General features: G+C 30.7%; 1 long non-coding RNA gene across 1 annotated transcript; it reads right to left on the bottom strand.

The window, feature by feature from the left end:
* Positions 1–3,287: 3,287 nt before the first annotated feature.
* Positions 3,288–4,394, bottom strand: LOC106299278. Its single transcript, XR_001261734.1, has 3 exons — positions 4,193–4,394; positions 3,623–4,141; positions 3,288–3,558 (listed from the first exon to the last, which is right to left on the bottom strand). It is a non-coding gene; the product is annotated as an uncharacterized LOC106299278 (long non-coding RNA).
* Positions 4,395–7,449: the final 3,055 nt, after the last annotated feature.

Raw genomic sequence — 7,449 nt, 5'->3', positions numbered from 1 at the left:
GAATGCCACCACGAGATCCCCAAGAGTCCGATCCAACCCGTCAACAGCCGAGCAACCCCACCAACTACTTCGAAAATATGTAGTTTTTTTTATTTTTCTGTTTGTATTATGAATTTAAATATTATTGTATGACTTTTTAAAATATGTTTTCCAATTTCATATTTTGTTTTAAAATTTAAATTATTTTAAATTCTGAATATTAAATATAAATTAAAATCTATATTATATACTAATCAATAATAATATAATAAGAAACGATGTAAACTCCTCGTAAACATTACATGGAGTTTACATCGAATGTTTACGAGTGATTAACATCGAAATATTTACGTGGGTTTTACATCAAAATGTTTACGAGTGATTTACAACGAAAGTATTTACGTGTGCTTTACATCGAAATAATTACGTGGGCTTTACGACGAAAACTTACGTGGCTTTTACGACGAATCCTTTCCCTGCGCTTTACGAGGAATATATTTCGTCGTAAACGAAACGAGTCGTTTACGACGAAACCTCCGTTACGACGGACGTTTAACAACGAAACGTCTTTTGATGTTAATTCGTCGTAACACCCCGTTTACGACGAATTTACAACGAATACTGTCCCAGTAAAAAATATGTTTTCTTGTAGTGGCTTGATGGTCCAGCGAATATGTCTCCATTTGGCCTATAAATACTCATCAACCTTCGCCCTGCAATTCGTGTATATTAATTTATATAAATAATTCACTTTCAAACGACGATAAAAGGCAGAAAATTATTGACAAACTATGTTAATGAAACCAGATTAGAAAAATTGAAAAAAAAATTAAGTAAAATATAAGAAGAGATAGATTATATTATAGATTTTTTGTGGTTATGACCACCACTTTGTACTTGTATTGTGGTGGTGGTGCATCTCGTGGCCTGGGTGCACAGCCAAAATTACCCTGCATTCTCCTCCCTTCAAATTATTCGTTATAGTTTATACATACACACTGCTATACAAACAATATATTTATTCTTTCTGATGTTAGCTAAACTCCGGTTTCGATCAATCCTACTTAACCGTTCAAGACATATTCAATATTTTATCCATAGACAAATTTCATGAAACTCTTTCATCAGCTTAGACTATTCATGCCATGTCAAATGCCAGTTAAGCAACTTATACGTGTTATGGCTTATGCATATTATTTGCTTGTGTTGTACTAACCGGTGACTGGAAGTGGTTGCTGGTGAGAAGGCAGAGCAGATTCGGTAAGGCAAGGGAGGACGCAAAGAAACAGAAGCACAATGAATCCATGTCTTAGCTGTAAAGAACCCATGTCTCGCTTCTCTCTATCTTTATATCTTCACCGATAGATGTCTTTATATAGCGATGGATCTAACAAATTCTATTAAAACTAGAGAAAAAGATATCCAAAATGAAAAATGATTCTTCTTCTCCACGCAATTTAATTATTGCCCCTCTTGTCATCCCAGCGATCCTTTTTTGTCGCCATCTATGATATTTCTTAGTTATTTACTAGGGCAAGTTCGCGCTACGCGCGAGATTTGATGGATCAGTTTGTTTAAAAGATATAATTTTGTGTTAACTTTTTTTTGTGTTAAATTGGGCGTGAATATAATTATGTTGTGTACGCCAAATTTAAGTATATAGCTAAATTGTTTGAATTCTTAGTATTGTTGTTTTAATCCTGAATTGTAAGTTTTTTTTTTTTTTTGTCATCAACATAAACAGATTCATACAGACTCTGTAAACCAAACCGGGAGCTCTCTATCCATATGAACGACGAAAGACGGTTATTTCCTAGCACTGCGTGCTAGACTATCCGCCTTTGAGTTTAACGTTCTTGATACATGGATGAACTCTGAGCTAATGAAGCTTTCTTTAAGGATCTTTATATCTTCCAAATAAACTGCAAATGCTGGCCATTCATCAGGTTACGAAACCATCGTAACCAATTGAGAACAATTCGTTGCAAATGTGACTTGATACTGACGCAAATTGCTCATACACTCCATTGCCCACAGTAAGGCTTCTATCTCTCCATGAAGAGGAGAGAGGCTCGCCCTGACATTTCGTGCCCCCATTAAACCATCAAAACCTTCTAAAGTATTGTACTAACCCTAGCTTGATAATAAGTCATTTGCATGTGTTTTAAGTTTTATGAATACATTTATATTTGTTAATTTAATTATAATTATATTTTTTTTTGTTAAAAGTTTGGTTATACATTCTTTGTTTAGATATTAGAAGATTAAGAGTCAAACTCATTGTTAACTAAATTTATATATAGGTAATTACATTTGTTTGAACGGAGCAATGTGAATTTTTGTTTATTTAAGTATTAGGAGATTAAGGTGTATTCAACTAAGAGTTTTAGATGATTTGTATTAAAATGAGAAATCTACTGTTATTCAAAAGGTAATTTTGAAAATACTTTAAAATTCAATGTTATTGAACTTGTCATTCTAACAAACACTCTAAAATCCACTGTTATTGAACAAAATTTAAGTTGGAGATTTAGAGTACTTTAAATATTTTGGGGGTGTTTGAGAAGGGTTTCTTAGTTATTAAAATAAATATCCAAATCCATGGTTTTATATAAGATTCTAGAGTTCTTTAACAAAATCACACCAAATTCTAATATTCATCTAAAATCATCTAAAAACTCACTAAAATCAAACCACTTCAAATTTCAGATTCAATACATCTCCCTAAGTGTTAAAGTATATGATAGTTACGTTACGTATATATATATCTGAATTGATTTGGTATAATTTTCTGATTTTGATTATGTATTAATAACTGATTATGGTTTTCGATATTTTTCCAATAACTTTTTATGGTTAAATTTGGTAACAGAAAAGAAGAAAATTTTGTAAGATTATTTTTTCCTTTTTGTTACCTTGAATTTGATGAACCAGAAAAAATATTTTATTTTTCTATATTGTTTTTACGAAGGTTTTTTATTTATTTTTGAAAATTTTAATTTATATTATGTAGTTATGGCTAAGTTAACGTATGTTGTTAGAATGGTGAGTGCAAAACAATTGGTCGAAAACCAATGAACTAATTACAAAAAATTATAGGATATTAAATATTTTATTAATAGATTGGTTTAAATACTAAAATGATTTAAAATATATGAGATAGTTTAATTAATTTTGAAAAATTTGTACTGATGTGTTTAAACCTAGACAGCTGACATAGTAAATCCTTTAATTATTTGTTTGAATCGTATGACTCAATATGAAAATTAAATATCTTTTAGGCTAAGAAGAGAGTAAACTATCTTTATATGAAAAATGCACATATCTTACATTTCATCGTAAAAGTCATTGCCAGCTTCCAATTATTTACTCACAAAAGTCATTCCTAATTTTAATGTCACCAATATTAGAACTGGTTGAAGCATAGCTCGAACCAAATCCTTAAACCGGTCACCAGTTGCTTCCATGTAAACAGGATCAGATCCGTTGTCTTCCTCCGCGTGAAAGATTTGCAAGCCCATCTTCACCGAGTTAGCTAATAGTTGAACCAACCAAACCATCTTCGACGCACCAACAACCCTGCAATAAAAAACCCGGTTCAATTGGTTTTCAATAAACAAATAAAACTATACAAATCGTTCACCTGTAAAGCTATTTAGGCCAGACTCTGTTCCAGCAAAGCATTGAAACGACATCACTCATTTGACGGTCACAATATTGGCTAATCTTGGCAGACATATGCTTAGTTCCTCCTCTTAAGGTTTACAATCCGGGTTGACACGATTTCCTGAAACCCGGAAGCTTGAAGAAGGTTCTGCTCAGAATCGCTTCAGTAACATTAATCTCCAAGTGCAAAAGGGAAAACACATCCTCTGTACTGATAAGCAATTGATGATCACTTGCCTGATTTTTTATATCCATATTTATCTTGGCTCTGAACAAACCAAAGCTTCTTCTGGCACACCACTACAACCGTATCTCTCCCCGTCTCCTCAACATCACATCTGCCGCAGCTAGATCTCTATTCATCAACACAATACTCGCCGTCCCGGTTTCTTCGTCGACCTTAAACATCTTCCATGTGTTGCTCTCACCACCAAGACCAGCAAGAGGTATCCTTCGATGTTGTACACAATTCCGTTCAAACCGAAATCGCGAAAGCCTGCGTCAGCATCAGAGGATATACTTATGTATATTTATACACAACACACACCGACTCTCAGATCTAAACGATGCATTGAAGACCTCATCGTGGCGAGTGAATCAATGGGATTAAACACAAAGCCATAACTGGGGCCGTTTCAGATGGTGAGAAGAAGAGCAAAAGTCACCGCGTCGCCATCACACGAAGGGAAAAGACAAACTTCGTTTCTTCGATTAAGCAGAATTAGGGTTACTAGCGGGCTCCATCTTCTCGGGCCGGGTACAGCTTACAAATTAACAGCCCAACACACCTTAAACGTCGAAAGCCCACCACTCGCGGGATTAAATGAAACGGCGAGTTTAACACTTCGTGGACATCACCAGGAGAGAGTAAACCGTTTTTTATATATAAAGATTTGTTCTCGAAGCCAGCCAAATTGGCTTTGAATTATTAAGATAAGTGGAGACATCTCATGGTGTGGTAGACCGAACGATCTAGTTTAATATTATTTTCAGAAAATTTGGGTTCTTGTGATAAAATTCCCTTTAAAAGTTAATATGGATGACCTATTTAGTTTAAACAGACTATGGTAAAATTGATACATTTTCAGATAAACTTGTCAAATTCCAAAATTATCGCCACTATAATAAACCCTTCTGAGAAACGAAATCACAGTTTTCACTAAAACTTCTTGACACATGAGAAATACTGAAAATGTCAGACATCATAATCTGTTTCATGTTTTGTTCTCAGAAACTACAATGAACAATATTGAATTTGTTCATATCCAACAGAAAGACAATGTTTTAAAAACTTCTTATCCGCAAAATTAAGAAAAATATTCGTAAATTCTAAAAAAAAATTGTTGTCAAAAATAATAATCTGAAATTCTCTTTTAGAGATTTTGCATTGCATAACCATAAACAAATTTAAATTATGTAACTAACCATCACATACATTATTATGTATATTTATATATTAATTGCAGTTTTATCCTTTTCACATTTTTTCCGCTAATCTTGATCAAAATTTCTTCTTTTTATTCCTCTCCTCATCCCCATCCTCTTTCTCATCCTCCTTTTCCTCTTCTCCTTCTATCTTTTTTCCTTTTCCTTATTTTCATAGTCGTCTTTATACTCCTCTTTCTCAATGCCAACTCTGATCTAAAGCTTTGGAAATTTGAGGCATTAGGCGCGAAATCACACTAAATATTTGAAGGCATATCTATGACTAAAAGTTGCATATATCCTAGTGGTTGTTTCCCATTTTCTGGTGTATTAAGTGGCTTGTTCGAATCTGTATGAACGCCAAATTTATTTTTAATTTCGACAATATTTTATTCTGGACCTTCTCATTGTCTTCTTCTTCATCCTCCCTTTTTTGTTCTTTATATTTTATGTAAGTTATACTCTTCATTCTTCTCTCCCTATATTTTTCCCATATACATCCTATTCTTCTTTTTTTTCCGATCTTCTTTCTCTTGTTTATTCCTTACTTTTCCTATATACTTTCACATTCGATATTATATGGTCATCAAACATAAAATTTAAATTTTTTTGTTACTATGTCAACCGGCTATGTAACGCAACTGGGGTTTAGCCATCCAATCGAAAGGTGTTTACATGTTCCAGAAATTTATTTCTAACATATATTAGGACCATAAATTTAGGTCTTCGCCACCGTCTTGTGCAGAAGTAGAATTTTTGGTAAGTTGACAGAATTGTAATCTTTACTTCAAAAGCATTCGTACACTTAAACATTCGTCCTACGAATTAATATGTTCTTTCATATTAGATATTTCTCAAACTACATTGAACCATACAAATAAATAATACTAAGGAAATTAAATTATTTCCTATTGTTACATTTCTATTTGAAATAATCCCATTATATATCGACATTATAAATACAATGGTATTTGATTATAGTGTGTGTTATACATACGTTCACACGCTGTGAAGACAATATCTATTTATGTAACAAATTGCCACATTTTTTAAGACATGACTATTTTTATTAATTTTCTCTCTACTGTAGTTATACACCAAATCTATACTAATAAAAGGGAGCTTTTGAGGCTCCATAGGGCGCTCTGGAAAAATTACATTAAACATATGTAACATTACCATTTTTCACTTAAGAAAAAGACGGCTTATCTCCATGATGTAACATTACCATTTTATAAAAAAAAACAAAAAACAAATATATATAATTTCGAAAATAATAAATATATGTAAACATACAACATAAAAAATGGAAATCCTACATTAAACATATGTAAGATTATCATTTTACATTTTTATTTTTAAAAAATAAAATGTAAACATACAACATAAAAAATTAAAAAACTAAATTAAACATCTATCTGAAAAATGTATATATACTAATAAAATAGAGCTTTATACTAATAAAATGGAGCTTTTGAGGCTCCATAGGGAGTCCACATCAACGGAAAAAATTTCTAAAAGATGACACATGGCATTAACAAAAAAAAAAACATATAAAGAAAATAAATAATAAGTAAATATATAATATAAGAAATAGAAATGTTACATTAAACAATAATAAGTAAATATACAATATAATGAAAATAAATAAAAAGTAAATATACAATATAAGAAATAGAAATATTACATTAAACATCTATCATAATTTATAATCTGATATAAAAGCAAGAAAATTAGAAAACGTAAATGTATAATTAAAAAAATACTAATAAAAGAGAGCTTTTGAGGCTCCATGAGGCGCCCACATCAGCGAAAAAAACTTATTCTAAAAGATGACACATGGCATTAACAAAAAAAAACATATAAAGAAAAATAAATAATAAGTAAATATATAATATAAGAAATAGGAATGATACATTAAACAATAATAAGTAAATATACAATATAAGAAATAGAAATATTACATTAAACATCTATCATAATTTATAATCTGATATAAAAGCAAGAAAATTAGAAAACATAAATATATAATTAAAAAATAAAAAAAAACTAAATTAAACCTATATCTGAAAAATGTATATATACTAATAAAATGGAGCTTTATACTAATAAAATGGAGCTTTTGAGGCTCCATAGGGCGTCCACATCAACGGAAAAAAATTCTTCTAAAAGATGACACATGGAATTAACAAAAAATAAAAATAAAATACATATAAAGAAAAATAAATAATAAGTAAATATATAATATAAGAAATATAAATAAAAAGTAAATATACAATATAAGAAATACAAATATTACATTAAACATCTATCATAATTTATAATCTGATATAAAAGCAAGAAAATTAGAAAACGTAAATGTGTAATTAAAAAATAAAT

Source organism: Brassica oleracea, chromosome C6, assembly GCF_000695525.1.
Source record: "Brassica oleracea var. oleracea cultivar TO1000 chromosome C6, BOL, whole genome shotgun sequence".
Lineage (NCBI taxonomy): Eukaryota > Viridiplantae > Streptophyta > Magnoliopsida > Brassicales > Brassicaceae > Brassica > Brassica oleracea.
This window is presented reverse-complemented; position numbering and strand designations above follow the sequence as displayed.